We start from the raw sequence: 22,663 nt of genomic DNA, 5'->3' as shown, positions 1-22,663 counted from the left end.
GGTCGCCAAAGTGCGGACCGGGGTCATTGGCGGCCAGCGGCTGTTATTTTCATTGGGCCTCGGCTGAGCCTATCATTGGTATATGAACTTTGCTCCTTTACCCTCCAAATATTTCATTAATTCATTCATTCATTTTCTACCGCTTTTCCCCACGAGTGTCGCGAAGGGTGCTGGAGCCTATCCCAGCTGTCTTCGGGCACATATAGACAAACAACCATTCACACTCACATTCATACCTATGGACAATTTGGAGTCGCTAACTAACCTAGCATGTTTTTGGACTGTGGGAGGAAACCGGAGTACCCGGAGAAAACCCACATATGCACGGGGAAAACGTGCAAACTCCACACAGAGATGGCCGAGGATGGAATCGAACTTGGATCTCCTCGTCGTGTGTCCTGCGCACTAACCAATTTCTATGCCGCATGTCCTCCAATGAACTGCTTTGCTCAGACACAATGCAGAATGGGAAACTTCCAAACTCATATTGGTACTTCTTTGTATATTTTTAGGTACACCTTTGGAGTGTTAAGTTACTGTGTGATGAGTTTAGTGTTTTTTTTGGCAAGCATAAACATGGCTAAATAAACTAATGGGAGGAAACCGGAGTACCCGGAGAAAACCCACGCATGCACGGGGAGAACATGCAAACTCCACACAGAGATGGCCGAGGGTGGAATTGAACTCGGGTCTCCTCGCTGTGTGGCCTGCGCACTAACCACTTTCTATGCCGCATGTCCTCCAATGAACTGCTTTGCTCAGACACAATGCAGGATGGGAAACTTCAAAACTCATATTGGTACTTCTTTGTATATTTTTAGGTACACCTTTGGAGTGTTAAGTTACTGTGTGATGAGTTTAGTGTTTTTTTTGCAAGCATAAACATGGCTAAATAAACTAATGGGAGGAAACCGGAGTACCCGGAGAAAACCCACGCATGCACGGGGAGAACATGCAAACTCCACACAGAGATGGCCGAGGGTGGAATTGAACTCGGGTCTCCTTGCTGTGTGGCCTGCGCACTAACCACTTTCTATGCCGCATGTCCTCCCATGAACTGCTTTGCTCAGACACAATGGTACTTCTTTGTATATTTTTAGGTACACCTTTGGAGTGTTAAGTTACTGTGTGATGAGTTTAGTGTTTTTTGCAAGCATAAACATGGCTAAATAAACTAATAGACATAGACATGTTGTTTTCTATAATGGACATGTTTTTTGGAATGTGGGAGGAAACCGGAGTACCCGGAGAAAACCCACGCATGCACGAGGAGAACATGCAAACTCCACACAGAGATGGCTGAGGATGGAATCGAACTCGGGTCTCCAAGCTGCGAGGCCCATGCGCTAACCACTCGACCAATGCGCAGCCGTCAGTATAAACCGTAAGACAGAAATAGGAACAAGACTATACTAAAACTGGACTGGATAGCCAACATTGAAAAGGATTCATTATTATTTTATTGTGTAAACAAATATCCAAATATAGCCCAATATGTATTCATGTTGGCTTCATGATTACGTACGTTTTTATCATGAGTCATCTAAGTCATCAGTCAAGATTTCAGATCAGTTCCTGCCAGGACTAAAGCAGGACTCAATAGCGTTTATTTTTCCTAGCGGGCTTGATTGGTTGTCAAATTTGACACCCAATTACCCCTCATAAAAGGGCGCCCCTGTTTGAAGAAAACAGTCTGAATATACCAACACTGTCATTTTAAAAAACAGATTGACTGAGCCATTTATAGAGACGGGGGGGGGGGGGCTGCTTGTTTTTATTTTGCACTGGACACCGTTAGCCAAAATACATGCAACAGTAATTGTTTGTATGTCTTGAAAATTGGACGACAAATTGGTGACTACAATTTAGGAACCCTCGTACTGGAGACGACTCTGGAAATCATATTTTTTATTATAATAATAATAACAACAACCAGCATGTATTTATAGAGCGCTTTCAATCAAAGTGCTGTACATTGAAGTAGACTTACAAAGCAAACACAGTCAAAACGGTTGAAGTATCAAATGAAACAGTAAACATGTCTTTAAAAAGATTTCTTGTATTCCGACAATTTATTTTCTACAGTACTTGTCCTCTATTCGGGTCAGGGTGACTTAATGGGTGGCAAGAACCCATTACGTTATGGCAAAAAAATGATTTTTTTTACCTATTTATTCGAAATAGCACACCTGCGCCTTGCATCTATAGCTTGGTATATCTATATATCTATATTGGTATACTATGGTACCCATTATGTCATTGTAAGGTCATATCACCTCGTACTTCGGTACGTGATAAAAAAAAGAAAAAGAAAAAAATGTTTTAACTATATTAGGAAAGCAGGAAGTGAACAAATGTAACAGTTACTGGTTGTGTTTTTGAAATGTGGGAGGAAACTGGAGTACAAATAAAATAAATAAAAATAGTAGTAAAAAAATTAAAAAAAAATTAAAAAATTAAAAAATTAAAAAATTAAAAAATTAAAAAAATAAAAAATTAAAAAATTAAAAAATTAAAAAATTAAAAAATTAAAAAATTAAAAAATTAAAAAGACAAAAAACAAAATAACTATAAACTATATTAGGAAAGCAGGAAGTGAACAAATGTAACAGTTACTGATTGTAAAAGTACCAGATGGAGGGGTAGGATTTAATAAGCTTTGCTTCTTCCTACTGCTTTTGGACATGTGGAACTGTGAACTGATTATGGGATGCATTCAATTGTAATCTGATGCATGTTCAAATGAAATTAAACCATTACCATTACCAAAAATAATATGCATACTGAAGCAAGTTTTATGTATTTTTGGCTGAAATTAAGAACCTTCAAGCATAAAAATGGCTAAATCAAACAAATCCAAGGAAATACAGCTGAAAAGGTGCAGATTCTGGAAGATCTAGAACGTTTTCTGTGGTGATTATTGGGTTTGGTTGCTGTAAAAAATAAAAAATAATAAAAATTAAACAAATAATTAATTAATAATATACAAAAAATAAAAATAAAAATAAAAATAAAAATAAAAATAAAAATAAAAATAAAAATAAAAATAAAAATAAAAATAAAAATAAAAATAAAAATAAAAATAAAAATAAAAATAATGTGTCTTTTTGATGTGCATTATTTCCATTATTTGCAGGCTTTTGCACCTATAGTCTACATGCATGATCTTGGTATCAGAATAAAGGGAAGCATTGATACTGTACCTCGGTTTTTGTTACTAACTAGCTATTGATATTGAGCAAGTACCATAGCAACATAGAACCCAGCATCCCCCCCAACGTTTTATGGCAGTTGAACCCTGGAAAACAATATTTATCACACAAAGACGTGGATATAAACCATAATTTTTTTATGATTTCTTTTAGCTATCACTGGATGCCATTGTTCCTCTATTGTTCCTCTATTGTTCCTGCAAACTTAGTATGAAAAGACAACCAATTTGCTATGGTTAGTATGCGTCCTAAAAAAAAAAAAAAAATATTTTTTTGTTCCCTGGTAAGTGTCTGTGTCGTGCTGTGTTAAAGCTCTAACTTTTTAATGAGCACATTGCCAAACAGCGATCTGTTCTGTAGAACTTGCTGAAAGAATACCAAAACTTATGAAGGATGATGATAGCATCTTTGAACGCGAGAAAGGAACTGGCTCTTATGAAATGGACAGTGATAACTAAGCAGTGTGGTGGTCTCATTATTGACGCTTTCTTTTCCCAATAAGCCTGTCTCTCCTTCATTTGCAACGCCACAACCACAGCGATAAAAATGATCTTTTTAAGAGCTCTTTCATTTAAGTTTTCTATTTGTGTTAGTCAGGAAAACAAGGTTTTGAATGGGTCCCAACCATCTCAGTCTGGTCTCTCTGGCCTTATCTACAAGGCCTCTAACATGTAATGTCCCTCTAATGTACTGATGTTCCTGATCCTATCCATCCTGGTCACTCCCAATGAGAACCTCAGCATCCTCGTCTCTGACATGTCCCAACCATCTCAGTCTGGCCTCTCTGACTTTATCTCCAAGGGCTCTAACATGTAATGTCCCATTCCTGATCCTATCCATCCTGGTCACTCCCACTGAGAACCTCAGCATCATCATCTCTGACATGTCCCAACCATCTCAGTCTGGCCTCTCTGACTTTATCTCCAAGGCCTCTAACATGTAATGTCCCGTTCCTGATCCTATCCATCCTGGTCACTCCCAATGAGAACCTCAGCATCCTAATCTCTGACATGTCCCAACCATCTCAGTCTGGCCTCTCTAACTTCTCCAAGGCCTCTAACGTGGACTGTCCCTCTGATGTACTCGTTTCTGATCCTATCCATCCTGGTCACTCCCAATGAGAACCTCAGCATCCTCGTCTCTGACATGTCCCAACCATCTCAGTCTGGCCTCTATGACTTTATCTCCAAGGCCTCTAACATGTAATGTCCCTATGATCCTATCCATCCTGGTCACTCCCAATGAGAACCTCAGCATCCTCGTCTCTGACATGTCCCAACCATCTCAGTCTGGCCTCACTGACTTTATCTCCAAGGCCTCTAACATGTAATGTCCGTCTGATGTACTGATGTTCCTGATCCTATCCATCCTGGTCACTCCCAATGAGAACCTCAGCATCCTCATATCTGCTTCCTGTCTTTTCCTCAGTGGCACTGTCCTGGGGCCAAACAACATGACTGGTCTCACTACAGTTTTGTATACCTTTCCTCTCTGATGAGACAAAATGTAATCTGGCATCCTGATGGCGCTAACCACTCGACCACCGTGCAGCCCCCATTCAGCATCATATGGCTAAATGTTATTTTGTGTGTTTCTAAGCCAGAGGAAATAAATGTAAATGTACGCCTTTGCAGCTGCATGACTAAACAACTGAGTCGTCCTGCTGTAACCTTCTCATCCGTACTGGCCAGTGTGCAAAAAAAAAAAACAGCCAGGAGACGGCATCCCCAGCTCTTCTCTGCCCCCCTCAGGTCAGACTGTGCACGGCAGGACTTCCGGTTTTCAAGGATATTAGTATTCCTGTTGCGGTGCAAACCTCCTCCCTTTTGTGCTGTGTTTTTATTGAGTCCTTTTCATTGAATCTCGGGGTTGTCGTGGCATGAAGCATTGGTTAAAGCTTTTACTTCAAAGTCTGAAAGAGGCTCGGCGTTAAATAGGGAATAGTGACGGGGGAAAAAAGTTCAGTTCTTTCAAATCTTATGTAAATAAAGTTCACATAAGACGGCGGATTACTTAATGACATCATACAATACGTGAACGTAGAGTCTTGAACCAGTCATGATGTTATATATATATCACTATATTGACACTTACTATGGTACCCATTATGACATTGGATGCTCATATCACCTCGTACTTCGGTACGTGACAACAAAAAAAAAATGTAAATAAAAAAAACAAAAAAACAAAACGAAACAAAACAAAAAAAACACCTTAAACTACATTAGGAAAGCAGGAAGTGAACAAATGTAACAATTATTGATTGTCAAAGTAATGTGGTATGTGGGAGGAAACCAGAGTACAAATAAAAATAAATAAAAATAGTAGTAAAAATAAAAATATAATAAAACAAAACAAAAAAAACTATATTATGAAAGCAGGAAGTGAACAAATGTAACAGTTATTGATTGTAAAAGTAATGTGGTATGTGGGAGGAAACCGGAGTACAAATAAAAAAAAATAAAATAAAAATGGTAGTAAAAATAAAAATAAAATCAAACAAAACAAAACAAACAAAAAACAACACAAAACAACAAAAAACAACAACTAAAACTACATTAGGAAAGCAGGAAGTGAACAAATGTAACAGTTATTGATTGTCAAAGTAATGTGGTATGTGGGAGGAAACCGGAGTACAAATAAAAATAAATTAAAATAGTAGTAAAAATAAAAACAAAACAAAACAAAACAAAAAACAAAACAAACAAACAAAAACAACTTAAACTACATTAGGAAAGCAGGAAGTGAACAAATGTAATGGTTATTGATTGTAAAAGTAATGTGGTATGTGGGAGGAAACCGGAGTACAAATAAAAATAAATAAAAATAGTAGTAAAAATAACAATAAAATAAAACAAAAAACAAACAAACAAACAAACAAAACAACTTAAACTACATTAGGAAAGCAGGAAGTGAACAAATGTAACAGTTATTGATTGTCAAAGTAATGTGGTATGTGGGAGGAAACCGGAGTACAAATAAAAATAAATATAAATAAAAATAGTAGTGAAAATACAATTAAAATTAAAAAATATATATATAAAAAAAAAACCAAAAAACAACTTAAACTATATTAGGAAAGCAGGAAGTGAACAAATGTAACAGTTATTATTGTCAAAGTAATGTGGTATGTGGGAGGAAACCGGAGTACAAATAAAAATAAATATAAATAAAAATAGTAGTAAAAATACAATTAAAATTAAAAAATATATATATATAAAAAAAACCAAACAACTTAAACTATATTAGGAAAGCAGGAAGTGAACAAATGTAACAGTTACTAATTGTAAAAGTACCAGATGGAGGGGTAGGATTTAATAAGCTTTGCTTCTTCCTACTCCTTTTGGACATGTGGAACTGTGAACTGATTATGGGATGCATTCAATTGTAATCTGATGCATGTTCAAATGAAATCAAACCATTACCATTACCATGGATGAAGGATGTGGATAAATACACAGTATAGGTCAGACAAACCCTTTCTACCGGATGTGTTGCATAATGTTATAACACAGGTTTTTGTCTAACACAACAGCCTCTCTGGTGCGGCGCTCTAGCAAAACCTTTGCAAGCAGATGTGAAATGAGGTGTGTGTGTGTCACTGCGACATTTATGTGCAATGCAGGTGCAAAATAATTGCTCTTTGCAGCAAGATAGGCTGACATACATACTGTACAGCAGAGGAAATATTCAACAAGTACTTCCACTTTTATGGACTATAAATGTAGTTAAAATGTTGTATTCTCCTGTTAAATTATACCATTGTTCTCTTTTGTACCTTCCAGTTTGCTTCTCTGCTTCACTTTTTATTGTTAATGTTAATGTTATTGATGATGATGACAGGTGTTCAATGCTGTTGACATTCACAGCCACCCCCATTGTTTGCATAAAGAGTACTACCTGGTACTCGGCCGAAGCAGCAACAACCTCCTCTGTTGCTAACTTATGCTAGCTAGTAGTGATGTTCTTGAATGCTTTGGTTGGAAAAAAAAGACTCAATAGCTTTTGAAACCGGGCTGCACGGTGGTTGAGTGGTTAGCGCGCAGACCTCACAGCTAGAAGACCGGGGGTTCAGTTCCACCCCGTGGGTTTACTCCGGTTTCCTCCCACATTCCAAAAACATGTCTATTATCGAAAACAACATGTCTATGTCTATTAGTTTATTTAGCCATGTTTATGCTTGCAAAAAAAACACACTAAACTCATCACACAGTAACTTAACACTCCAAAGGTGTACCTAAAAATATACAAAAAAGTACCAATATGAGTTTTGAAGTTTCCCATTCTGCATTGTGTCTGAGCAAAGCAGTTCATTGGAGGACATGCGGCATAGAAAGTGGTTAGTGCGCAGGCCACACAGCTAGGAGACCCGAGTTCAATTCCACCCTCGGCCATCACTGTGTGGAGTTTGCATGTTCTCGCCGTGCATGTGTGGGTTTTCTCAATTAAAATTAAAATTAAAATTAAAATTAAAATTAAAATTAAAATTAAAATTAAAATTAAAATTAAAATTAAAATTAAAATTAAAATTAAAATTAAAATTAAAATTAAAAAACTTAAATTATATTAAGTTAAAAATAAAAAATGAATGAATGAATGTAATCAGTATTGTGCATGGTGTTCGAGTGGTTAGTACGCAGACCTCACAGCTGGGAGACCAGGGTTCAATTCCTTTTTTTAAAAAATTAAAATTAAAAATTTAATTAAATTAAAAATAATTAAAAAATTAAAAAAGACAAACATACAAACTTAAATTATATTAGGAAAGCAGGAAGTGAACAAATGTAACAGTTACTGATTGTAAAAGTACCAGATGGAGGGGTAGGATTTAATAAGCTTTGCTTCTTCCTACTCCTTTTGGACATGTGGAACTGGGAACTGATTATGGGATGCATTCAATTGTAATCTGATGCATGTTCAAATGAAATAAAACCATTACCATTTATGCGATGGGCCGAGACTCTAATAAGGACGGATGAATGCTGGGATGCACCGCAAGCAAACCTACAGATGACATAGAGATGTTAGCAGATGGAATAATGAGACGATGCTGATGTGTGTTGTTATGGAAACAAGGCAGCTGCCACACTCTGGAGCCGCGAAATGTTAGACAGGAACTGTCCTGTAATTGCCTGCCATACAGGAAGTAGCAGGTAAGTAGCAGCGGTTAAAGTTAAGACGTGCAACAGCTTCCCAACTGGTATCATAATACTGCTGGCTGCTGTCAGGATGCTGTCAATGATGAAAAACACTTAGCCATTAAGCAAGAGTAAGGAGTAGCTCTCTCAGTGGCTGAGGCTCCAGGTGTACCAGGATACTACAAAATAAAAGAACGTGGAACGTGACGCATTAGGCCATTCGCCCCCAAAGAGTCAAATACCACTGCTAAATCTTGGTGAGCAAGGTCATGCTGGTAGTCATTTTGGAACCAGCGGGGTGTAGTGATGATGGACCACAATTACCAGGAGGCATAGCGTGTCCTCTTTACTCTCCCGACTGTCTGACTTTCACCTGTTTCCTCCCCATGAAGTCGTTTTGGAATTCCAAGCAACTCTCAGATGATCAAGCACTTATTTCCGAGGTCAAGGTGACGGAACCTGCAGACTATTGGTACGTGACTAAAATTAAAATTAAAATTAAAATTAAAATTAAAATTAAAATTAAAATTAAAATTAAAATTAAAATTAAAATTAAAATTAAAATTAAAATTAAAATTAAAATTAAAATTAAAATTAAAATTAAAATTAAAATTAAAATTAAAATTAAAATTAAAAAAAAAACTTAAATTATATTAGAATAAAAATTAAAAAATGAATGAATGTAACCTGTATTGTGCATGGTGTTTGAGTGGTTAGCGCGCAGACCTCACAGCTAGGAGACCAGGGTTCAATTCCACCCTCGGCCATCTCTGTGTGGAGTTTGCATGTTTCTTAAAATTAAAATTAAAATTAAAATTAAAATTAAAATTAAAATTAAAATTAAAATTAAAATTAAAATTAAAATTAAAATTAAAATTAAAATTAAAATTAAAATTAAAAACAAACAAATATTATATTATATATTAATATTATATACTAATAACATTATATTAGGAAAGCAGGACGTGAACATTAAAAACAACTTAAATTATATTAGGATGAAAATAAAAAATACAAAAACAAAAAAAAACAACTTAAATTATGTGTTACGTATATATATATATATATATATATATCACTATATTGACAGTTACTATGGTACCCATTATGCCATTGTATGGTCATATCACCTTGTACTTCGGTACGTGACTAAAATTAAAATTAAAATTAAAATTAAAATTAAAATTAAAATTAAAATTAAAATTAAAATTAAAATTAAAATTAAAATTAAAATTAAAATTAAAATTGGATAGAAATTTAAATAAAAAAAATACAATTACTAGGAGGCATAGCGTGTCCTCTTTACTCTCCTCTGACTTCCACCCATTCCCACCCATGAAGTCGTTTTGGAATTCCAAGCAACTCTCAGATAATAAAGCACTTATTTCCGAGGTCCAGGCATCAAACGGAACCTGCAGACTTCTTAAAGCCATGGGAGAAGTATGTCACCTCTGGTGTGTGCTTATGTAGAGAAAGACCACATAACCCACACAATAAGTGTCCCAAGTTCCGTTTGTCTCGGTCCATGGGAAGTGGGTCAGATCATAAAGGTGAACATCCAAGTGGGCTTCAGTTTATGAAGTTCCGTGGTTACGAACGCGCTTCTCTAAATTACACTGGTCTACAAGACAAAGGTCACTAAGGTCACTCATAGAGAAAGAGTAAGTCAGAAGTATCCAAGATACAGTATTTGGGGTCCAAATACTTGCAGAAAAGTGGACATGTAAACAAATTTTCATGAACAAAAATTTACTTTTTTGGAAGCTATAGTGCAGATCATTATAAGCAGCTGGTGGCAAATCTCCTGAAGTCCTACAAAACCTGATGTCTTAGGATATTTCTGGTTTATTTCTCGACACATTTTGAAACAGGTCGAGTCCGAATAGTTGTAGATTTGTGTTATTTACGACCTAATTTTGGTCTGAACGCACATTGTTGATTTGTTAATATTTGGTTGTTTATATTTCAATGTCAATATTATATTTAATATATATTAAATATAATATATATTAATATTTCAATGTCCCGTGTTTGATGCAAAGTCTAAACGGGCAATTTTGTGGCGTTGAAGGAGTTGAGACCTTCAAACGTAATTATTCTAGCAGTCACTTTTATTGCAAATGTTGATCTGAATTGGGGTTCGGACGGGGTAGTAGAGATATAATGCCTTCATCAAAGCAGTCAAAGGGTTATTGTTATTGTATGGCAGGAATGAGCCAATGAGGTCACTTCGGGTGCCTTGAAGGTAGAAATGTGTGAAATAAATGCAGGCATAACAGTACCCCCCCCATGGTTTTTGCTCTCACGAGAAAAAGAGAACGCAATTATACTCCAACGTCATCAGCAGTGCCGTAATTATTTTTTAAGGCTTTGTTCCAGTTGCCAGGAAACGCTGGAAAAAACATTCCTGAATATGATTACACAATGCTTGGTTGCTGTATATCTAATACAGTTTTATATGTTTTTTTTTGTTTGACAAACAACCATTCACACTCACATTCATACTTATGGACAATTTGGAGTCGCTAATTAACCTAGCATGTTTTTGGAATGTGGGAGGACTCACCACTTTCTATGCCGCATGTCCTCCAATGAACTGCTTTGCTCAGACACAATGCAGAATGGGAAACTTCAAAACTCATATTGGTACTTCTTTGTATATTTTTAGGTACACCTTTGGAGTGTTAAGTTACTGTGTGATGAATTTAGTGTTTTTTTTGCAAGCATAAACATGGCTAAATAAACTAATAGACATAGACATGTTTTTGGAATGTGGGAGGAAACCGGAGTACCCGGAGAAAACCCACACATGCACGGATAGAACATGGAAACTCTGAGGGTGGAATTGAACTCTTGGTCTCCTAGCTGTGAGGCATGCATGCTAACCACTCGATTGTATGCAATAGCATATTCCAAAATTTCAAAATGGTCCTTGCATCCTTTAATTTTTCCAGAATGTGGCCTTTGGACACTCCAGGCCTTACAACAAAGTTGAGAATCGAACCCATAAGAGCTTCATACATCTTTACATGCTTAAGTGATTATGACATCATTCATCTGAAGATAATCTTAGGTTCGCTGCCCACATACATGCTGTTTAAATGCACTCGAGTGAGTCATGTGTCACCCACATACATGTAGTACAGTACATGTGACGTCAGGCTGTGAGGCGCAGAAACCGTGTGCTGTTTTTAGCGACACAACATATTTGTTTTTACAAATATTCATCCACAAAAAAAGCTATGATTTATTTAATTTTGGGAAAACGTCCATAAAGTGAGGGACGACCATCGCGGTTTCCATAGTTTTTGTCGTTTGATGTCATAGGGTTTTATCAAGCGTTTATTCCCACTTTGTCAGTCCTTGAACGCACCATAGTTGCGTGCTTTGAGATAAAATAACTATAACTATATAACTACATAAAAAAATACTAAAATTAAAAAGAAAAATAAATAAATAAATAAATAAATATATAAATAAATAAATAAATAAATAAATAAATAAAAATAAAAAATAATAAAAAATAATAAAAAATAATAAAAAATAATAAAAAATAATAAAAAATAATAAAAACATAAAGAAATAATAAAAAAATAAAAATAAAGAAGTAATAAAAAAATAAAAAAATAACAAAAAAGAGATAAAATAACTTTCCACAAATAGACATATATGTGCACCTCTCTATATGAATGCATAAATGTTTAACTCTGAGGATGAGTCCGTCCACCCCACGGAAACTCCCAGAAACTGATTTTGTAATCAAAACCTAAAACCCATCAACTGGCTGGTAAATCAACAGTTTTGTCGCCAACGATCCGGTACAGCGTCCGCATGACGTCCGCAGCGCCATGCTGCGCCAATCTCCTGTCAATCAACCTTCCCTCACCCAAGATACCTGAACATAATAAACAAACCATATGTTTCCCTTACGGCCCACACATGCAGTCCCTCTGGTTCCTTTCACCATCAACGTCCAGTGACGTCATTCGCAGCTCAGGCCTTTCACGGCGTGTTAGTCATATTGTCATTGTGCGCGATAACTGCAATCAACCCACTTGACTTGCTTTCTCTCTGTGGACTGTGACAGTATGTGTGTGTATGTGTGTGTGTGTTTGCACGGTTAATTTGCGTCTGAGTCGGTATGAAAAAGGGTCTGAGAGTTCCTGTAGCGGCGGCTCCGGTGACGTCAATTACATTGTAAGTATGGCGACGGTTCAAGCGAACGCTGGTAGCAATCACTCGTCTGAGAGTTGCACCTCAGTCCAACAATGCGAGTACAGCATCGGCTCGCAATCATCATTCCGTATGTCGCACGCTGGGTCGTTCCTGAGAGGGAGCTATTGTTCAGTTATTAGCGTCACATGATACATGTTGTTCTGCTTTGATGGATTTGAAAGTTTACCTTGGGAAAATCATTACATCCCAGTCAGTTTTCTAAAGACAGCCTCTTCAGTACTGGAAATGTTGGATGAAAAAATATTGAAAAACCAAAACCTACCACCTACCAAAAGACAGATTAGACAAAAAATTTTGTTTCTACCTTTTTCCGTTCTTCAGTAATCAACATGGGTAAGTTTCAGGAAAATATCAGTTCCCAACTAAAAAGAAAAAAAAAAACAGCTTTTTGTGAAAAGATACATTTCAAGCATAACTCCATATTTTTCGCTCTTGTGACAGCTCAAGTATGTAAACTATTCCAACATAAACAACACAAAAAAATTAAAATTAAAATTAAAATTAAAATTAAAATTAAAATTAAAATTAAAATTAAAATTAAAATTAAACAAACTTAAAGTATATTAGGATAAAAATAAAAAATTAATGAATGTAACCAGTATTGCGCATGGTGTTCGAGTGGTTAGTGCACAGACCTCATAGCTAGGAGACCAGGGTTCAATTCCACCCTCGGCCATCTCTGTGTGGAGTTTGCATGTTCTGCCCATGCATGCGTGGGTTTTTTTTCCGGGTACTCCTCAACAACTCCAAAAACATATTATAGAAAACAACATGTCTATGTCTATTAGTTTATTTAGCCATGTTTATGCTTGCAAAAAAATACTAAACTCATCACACAATAACTTAACACTCCAAAGGTGTACCTAAAAATATACAAGGAAGTACCAATATGAGTTTTAAAGTTTCCCATTCTGCATTGTGCAGAATTAAAATTAAAATTAAAATTAAAATTAAAATTAAAATTAAAATTAAAATTAAAATTAAAATTAAAATTAAAATTAAAATTAAAATTAAAATTAAAATTAAAATTAAAATTAAAATTAAAATTAAAATTAAAATTAAAATTAAAAAACACTTAAATTATATTAGGAAAGCAGTAAGTGAACAAATGTAACAGTTTCTGATTGTAAAAGTACCAGATGGAGGGGTAGGATTTAATAAGCTTTGCTTCTTCCTACTCCTTTTGGACATGTGGAACTGTGAACTGATTATGGGATTCATTCAATTGTAATCTGATGCATGTTCAAATGAAATCAAACCATTATGTACGTATATCACGTTTTTATAGCACACCAGCTAACTGACCTAGTTGAGTCACTTCTGCTAGTACAATAAAAATGAATGAATGAATGAATGAAGAAGCATGACTCAACCGTCCCTCTATACATCTGGCACCTCAGCTTGCAGGGCATGAAGGCAATGCTCAAAATCAGACAAGGTCAATTGCATGCTCCTGAACCATAGAAAATCCTACCCACTGATGCTTTAAATGGGAGTGTTAATGACTATGTGGAAGACGGTTTCATTCACAGTGACGGTATTTAAGTCGCAACATCTCGCAGTGGGTCGTTAGTTCACATCAAAAGCAGCGTGAGACCTCAAGCCAAATCCGTACAAAGGAGCCATTACTGATGCATGTGCTGCACATGGGGGTGCGATATCGGGCTATTTCTGGTCACCTCCTAATGGCCCCTTACAGACAGCGTGTTCTTAGCGGGTTGTGGACATGTATTATTGAAACGGGAACATCTTGGAGGACACAAAATGGCTCTTACACAACTAAATGAGTGGATGCGTTCACTAAAAATAGAGTACTATATCGACTCCCAAACATTAACAATAAACAGTAAGGGGTGAGCAAACAGTGACTCATGTCTTAAGATAAATATTTATAATCTGATATAATAATAGAGAGCCAGAAATAGCTACTTTGCAAATGGAAAATATACAAATACTTAAAAGTAAAAAGGCCTGTGTATTACTGCTGGAACCTCGCTATCAATATCCATCCATTCATTTCTATGCTGCTTATCCTCACTACGGGGGTATGCTGGAGCCTATCCCAGCTGTCTTTGCATGAGAAGCAGGGTACAAACTGGACTGGTGGCCAGCCAATCACAGGGCACATATAGACAAACAACCATTCACACTCACATTCATACCTATGGACAATTTGGAGTCGCTAATTAACCTAGCATGTTTTTGGAATGTGGGAGGAAGTCTTCTAGGTCCTGAAGCACAGCAAAACAACCACAGACCATCACACTACCACCACCATATTTTACTGTTGCTATGATGTTCGAGGATTTTTTTTTTTGGTAGACAGTAGAATTCATGGTTCCATTTATCACAGCAAGTCTTCCAGGTCCTGAAGCAGCAAAACAACCCCAGACCATCACACTACCACCACCATATGTTACTGTTGCTTGTGGGATATTTTTGGTAGACAGCAGAATTCATGGTTCAATTTATGACAGCAAGTCTTCTAGGTCCTGAAGCAGCAAAACAACCCCAGACCATCACACTACCACCACCATATTTTACTGTTGGTATGATGTTCGAGGATTTTTTTTTTTGTAGACAGCAGAATTCATGGTTCCATTTATCACAGCAAGTCTTCCAGGTCCTGAAGCAGCAAAACAACCCCAGACCATCACACTACCACCACCATATTTTACTGTTGGTATGATGTTCGAGGATTTTTTTTTGTAGACAGCAGAATTCATGGTTCCATTTATCACAGCAAGTCTTCCAGGTCCTGAAGCAGCAAAACAACCCAGACCATCACACTACCACCACCATATTTTACTGTTGCTTGTGGGATATTTTTGGTAGACAGCAGAATTCATGGTTTCATTTATCACAGCAAGTCTTCTTCTCGGTCCTGAAGCAGCAAAACAACCCCAGACCATCACACTACCACCACCATATTTTACTGTTGCTTGTAGGATATTTTTGGTAGACAGTAGAATTCATGGTTCCATTTATCACAGCAAGTCTTCCAGGTCCTGAAGCGGCAAAACAACCCCAGACCGTCACACTACCACCACCATATTTTACTTTTGCTTGTGGGATATTTTTGGTAGACAGAATTCATGGTTCCATTTATCACAGCAAGTCTTCCAGGTCCTGAAGCAGCAAAACCACCCCAGACCATCACACTACCACCACCATATTTTACTGTTGCTATGATGTGCTTTTTAAAGCCACATGTAAAGGGAGACACACATTCCAAAAAGTTCAACTTTTGTCTCCTCGGACCTCAGAGTATTTTCCCAAAGGTCTTGGAGATCATCAAGCAAAATTGAGACGAGCCTTAATGTTCTTTTTGTTCATCAGTGGTTTTGGTCTTGGAACTCCGCCCTGCTATCCGTTTTTTCCAGTTCCTTAACTGAGGCAAGTGAGGCCTGCGGTTCTTTGGATGTTGTTGTGGGGTCTTTTGTGACCTGTTAGCTGAGTCGTCGCTGTGCTCTTGGGACCCTTTTGATTGGCCGACCACTCTTGTGAAGGTTCACCACTTTTTCATGTTATCCATTTGTAGATAATGACTCTCACTGTGGTTGGCTGGAGTCCCAATGCTTTAGAAATGCCTTTATAACCTTTTTCCAGACTGATAGATCTTAATTAATCTCATTAACCATCAACAGTCACCGCTAATACTTTGTATGGAAAATAAACAGTGGGTGACTGATGATGTGTCACATTAAATCCCACTCAAGTTCCTTCCCGATGCCTCAGTTGATTAAATGAATAATACTACCACAATTATTTTTTTTTAAAACGTCATTCCACTACCAAAAATAAAACAACATTTCACCAACAAAGTGTGTTGGTAGTGGGAAGCGTGACAGGTTGTAAACCTCCCACAGACGCCACTTTCAATGAGCGTCAATGTTTATTCACATACATGTCACACATGTTCAAACTTTCCTGAGGATGGACTATAATTATAATGTCAGTCATCATTGGGATAATGGGCGCAGATGGAGCCTATCCCAGCTGTCTTGGAGCGAGAGGCAGGGTACACCCTGGACTGGTGGCCAGCCAATCACAGGGCACATATAGACAAACAACCATTCACACTCACATTCATACCTATGGACAATTTGGAGTCGCTAATTAACCTAGCATGTTTTTTTTTGGAATGTGGGAGGAAACCGGAGTACCCGGAGAAAACCCATGCATGCACGGGGAGAACATGCAAACACCACACAGAGATGGCCGAGGGTGGAATTAAACTCGGGTCTCCAAGCTGTGTGGCCTGCGCACTAACCACTTTCTATGCCGCATGTCCTCCAATGAACTGCTTTGCTCAGACACAATGCAGAATGGGAAACTTCAAAACTCATATTGGTACTTTGTATATTTTTAGGTACACCTTTGGAGTGTTAAGTTACTGTCTGATGAGTTTAGTGGTTTTTTTGCAAGCATAAACATGGCTAAATAAACTAATAGACATAGACATGTTGTTTTCTATAATAGACATGGTAATGGTAATGGTTTTATTTCATTTGAACATGCATCAGATTACAATTGAATGCATCCCATAATCAGTTCACAGTTCCACATGTCCAAAAGGAGTAGGAAGAAGCAAAGCTTATTAAATCCTACCCCTCCATCTGGTACTTTTACAATCAGTAACTGTTACATTTGTTCACTTCCTGCTTTCCTAATATAATTTAAGTTTGTTTTTTATTTTTAAATTTTGATTTTAATTTCTATTCTATTTTAATTTTAATTTTAATTTTAATTTTAATTTTAATTTTAATTTTAATTTTAATTTTAATTTTAATTTTAATTTTAATTTTAATTTTAATTTTAATTTTAATTTTAATTTTAATTTTAATTTTAATTTTAAGTCATTCTCAAAACCTTAAACTGTAGTACCCATGACCCATGACTGTAGTACCGTTTTGTTTTTTTTTTTACATTATTAGTGGAACATTTTTCCCTTCATTACATGCATATCATCCTCTTCACGCCCTTTTCAAAAGAACCACGTTCAAAGTCTCTTATCTTATCTTATAAGGGACAAACCACTTCCTGTTGCTGGGTTACAATAATTCCGCCATTAGTATTCACTATTGAGCTGCAGCCGGAAGCAGAGGCTCCGCTAGACAATGACGGCCAATGCAGGTCATTGTAATTGCAACAGCAGAGATCCTCGACAGGAAGCTTTCGTTTCAGACCATTTCGCTGTAAAAAAAAAAAAAAATTGATGTGTATGGCGACGCACTGCAGCATGTTGTGTAGCGTTGCATTGCTAGTACGGTGTATGTCATATAAAAAAAATAAAGCATCTCATATTGCATTTTTCTTTTAATCACCATTTTTTTATGTTTGCACTGTTTTTCTGTGAGGCCGACCGAAAAGCGTCATTGCAGAAGTGCTCCATATGTCAAGTTCAGTTACCATGGTGATGTGTTTCATGGTTGAAGAGGAGTTCCCTGCGTGAGGGTGGCAAATACTCAGCATGAACATCAATTATCTTTTTGTATGTGTGTGAAATATATTTCTTGTTTTGGTTTTTACTTCCGTTTTGGGATTTGGGATCATCAAAATGAGGATGTGTTTCCTTCAAAAGATATCAATTCCCAATGTACATATATACATATATATACATATATACATATACATACGTACATATATACATACATATACATACGTACATATATACATATATACATATACACACATATAGATATACATATATACATATACACACATATACATATACATATATACCTATACACATATACACACATATAGATATACATATACACACATATACATATACATATATACCTATACACACATATACATACACATATACACACATATACATACATACATACATATATATACACACATATACATACATACATATACATATACACATATGTACATACATATACATATATACACATATGTACATATACATACATATATACACATATGTACATATACATATATACACATATATATACATATATACACATATATACATATATACACATATATACATATATACACATATATACGCACACATATATACACACACACATATATATATACATATACACACATATATATACATATACACACATATATATACATATACACACATATATATACATATACATATACACACATATATATATATACACATATATATATACATAGATACATATACATATATACATATACACATATATACATATATACATATATATACACATACATACATACATATACATATATATACATACATATATATACATATACACACATATATATATACATATACACACACATATATATACATATACATACATATATACATATACATACATATACATATATATATTGCTCCATGACTTACACAAAATAAACACAGTTATGACACTGATCAATTGTTACTTACTGCTTGCTCTTCTGATTCTTCCACACGACCAAGTAACATTGGAAAAAGGCATCGAACTTCAGCAAGTTTGTCAGCTAGTCCAGCTGCATACTGGTCCATGTTCATGAAACAGTCCTGTGTGAAATGCCGTTGACAGATTAAAATGGATTTCTTTTGCAGGAACTCCAACCAATTGTGCCTGATTTAGGGATTGTAAACAAATGTGGCTTTCCCTTAGAAGCCATTGCTAGCAACGTAAACAGAGAAGTAGAGCTAGGGGGAAGGGCAGAGAGTGTATCGCGCTTACAGCCACACCCATATAAGGAAGAATGCTCCTCTGTGACATCACAAAAGGAACAGTTTTGCAACGCCTTCTAAAACGAAGTGTTTTGAGCCATCCCTGACTTCTTTTAGGGTTCAATTCCAAATGTGTAAACCTCATTATCGAAAACTTTGGCATCGTTTAACATGAGAATACAACATTCTAATTACATTTATATTATTATTATATTACATATATATTATAATTATATTATAATACATTTATATTACTTTTTTTTTGCAGGGTGGAAAATGTATATCATTCTATGAATGAACAGGTAAGTTCCACATGGCGGACAAGGTTTACATCAAATTAAAAACAACCACAAGGCTCGGATTCAAACCCCCGGGGGCCTGAATGTGGCCAAGCCTGTATAACCTACAAACCTATTTTTTTAGACATCAAAAAATACCTATTATTTAATGTGTTGCATGGTCCAAAGTCCTGCCATGTCCTCTGCGATATAAATTCCCATAGTTTGGAAGTTGTTTGGAAGTGATGCACTGCTCACTTGTGAAAATGAATACACACTGCCACCTAGTGGGTAGGAAGGTTATGCATCTCATTGGGACAAGAAATGAAACCATATTTGCAGCATTTTGACACAAATAGGTAACACCTGAGACATATAAGATGTACAAATGACATTTGATTTATTGTTATATTTGTATTAGGGGTGTCCAACATATTGAATAGTTAAGAAAAAACTACGCTCTTACATTTTTCATTTCGTTTAAACAATTTTTTATATAGTCTTGTTCTCATAAAATGATGACTTTATTTCTATGATATTTTTTTCTACAACCTAACTTTATTTTATTCTTAATGTAATATTATGATTTTATTCCCTTACTTTATTCTTGTAATTTTTTTTTCCAACCTAATTTTCTAAACATTAAATTACAACTTTTTGTTTGTTTTTCATAATATTACGGCTTTAAAAATTGTATTAAAATTTAATTTAAATTTAACTTTATGCTACTTAAATGTTGTTATTTTTTTCTTCATAATAATAATGCAGTGTTATTCTCATAACATTATGACCTTTTGCTCATTAGATTCAAATTTTTTTTCAGAATATTTTTTCTTTATTCTGATTGTTTCACTTTTTATTTTATTTTGTTATGAGTTATTTTGTTTTTCTTGTATAATTGGGACTTTTTCTTATTAGAATATCACTTTACAAAGGTAATATTAGGACTTTTTTTCTCGTGAATGTACAACTTTATTTTCATAAATTTACGGCTTTATTCCAGTAAATTTACGTTTTTTGATCACTCTGAAATTTACAACATTTTTGTCTTAAATTACGACTTTATTCTTGTTCTGTAAACTTACAACTTTTTTTCTTGTAAATTTATGACTTCTTTTCTTATGAATTTATGACTTCATTCTATTAATGTAAATGTTAGACTTGTAAATTTTTTACTTTTTTTATTGTAAATGTACAACTTTATTTTTGTACATTTCCGACTTTATTCTTGTAATTTAAGATTTTTTTGGGGGGGGGGGGAATTTCCGACATTTTTTCTCTGAAAATTTTTATTCTGAAAAAGATTTTTTTCTCAAACGCTCAGATAATTTTTCATGGAAAGACTTTTGGCCTTGGGGAAAAAAAAAATTCTTGTGCATGTACGTATTTTCATACGACTTTATTCTTATAAATTTAAGACTTTTCTTGGAAATTTTTTTTTTTTTCCCCAGAAAATTCCAACTTTATTCTGGTAAATTATTGGAATATTTTAATACTCTGTTGTAACAGGAATTGCCTAAGACAGCTATGACATAGTGGGGATTTATGTGACTTTCGACAAAATTAAAAAACACAGAAAGGATATTCTTCACAAGATTTTTGGCTCGTCTTTGGCTCGACTTTATGAGAGGCCTCGACAGCATAGTTTGAGTTCGCTGTCAAAACGCGTAATACGACGCAGCGCTACAGTGAAGGACGTCATTGGAGTCGACTGTGCATCACCATTTTTTTTTTCATTGCGTTAAATACCGACATTGTTGTATAACTGTGATGAATGACTAAGCCACCATTCTGCAGGATGTGATTCATGAGGCTTTCAATGGGAAATGGTAAAAACACATTTCAAAGTGTTTTAATTACAGAGGAAGCAGACGCAGACATCGGTGAAATTACCACAAAATTCCGGCTCAAGGAAAATATCCTTGTACTTTATGGTTATGTAATGACGCCATGACAGACAGGCGGCCATTGTAGGGTAGTACCTTACCTTACCCATTAGGCGGCTGGGATAGGCTCTGGCTTAGGGTAAGTGGTAGATTTTCGGCGGGGTTCTGTTGCTTCTCTTTAATGCAGCGGCGTCCAAAGTTAGACCATTTGGGGGCCCCCATTTCTAAAAATAGAATTTAACAAAAAAAACCCCAGCAAAAATTAGAACATCAGCAGTGGTTTTTAGAGTTTTGTTCTCATAATATAATAACTTTATTTCTATGATATTTTTGTCCACAACCTAACTTTGTAGTTATTTTCTTTTATTCTTAATGTAAAATTATGACTTTATTCTTGTAATAGAATTTTTTTTCCCAACTTAATTTTCCAAACATTAAACTACAACTTTTTGTTTTTTTCTAAATATAATATTAAGGCTTTAAAAGTTGTATTAAATTTTAATTTTAACTTAACTTTATGCTATTTAAATGTTATTTTTTCCTTTATAATAATGCAGTGTTATTCTCATAAATTTATGCCTTTTTGCTCATTGGATTTTAAGTTTTTTTTTCTAGAATATTTTTCTTTATTCTGATTGTTTCAATTTTTCATTTTATTTAGTTATGAGTTATTTTGTTATTCTTGTAAAATTGGGATTTTTATAAGAATATCACTTTTTTCTTGTAGTATATTCTATTCTAGTTATATTTTGTTTCTCATAACATTAGGGCTTTAAAATTTTTATTAAAATTTAATTTTAATTTAACTTTATGCTACTTAAATGTTATTTTTTCCTTAATAATAATAATAATGCAGTTATTCTTATAAATTTATGACATTTTGCTCATTGGATTTTAACTTTTTTTCCAGAATATTTTTTCTTTATTCTGATTGTTTCAATTTTTTATTTTATTTAGTTAGTTATTGAGTTATTTTGTTATTCTTGTAAAATTGGGATTTTTATAAGAATATCACTTTTTTTCCTCGTAGTATATTCTATTCTATTCTATTTATATTTTGTTTCTCATAATATTAGGGCTTTAAAATTTGTATTTAAAATTAATTCTGAATTAACGTCATGCTACTTAAATGTTGTTATTTTGTTTTTTCTAACTATTCAGAACTCTTGTGACATTTCATGAGGACATTTATTTGTACTTAGTATAAATTCTA

This window comes from Doryrhamphus excisus, chromosome 14 (genome assembly GCF_030265055.1).
Source record: "Doryrhamphus excisus isolate RoL2022-K1 chromosome 14, RoL_Dexc_1.0, whole genome shotgun sequence".
In the NCBI taxonomy this organism is placed as follows: Eukaryota; Metazoa; Chordata; class Actinopteri; order Syngnathiformes; family Syngnathidae; genus Doryrhamphus; species Doryrhamphus excisus.
This window is presented reverse-complemented; position numbering follows the sequence as displayed.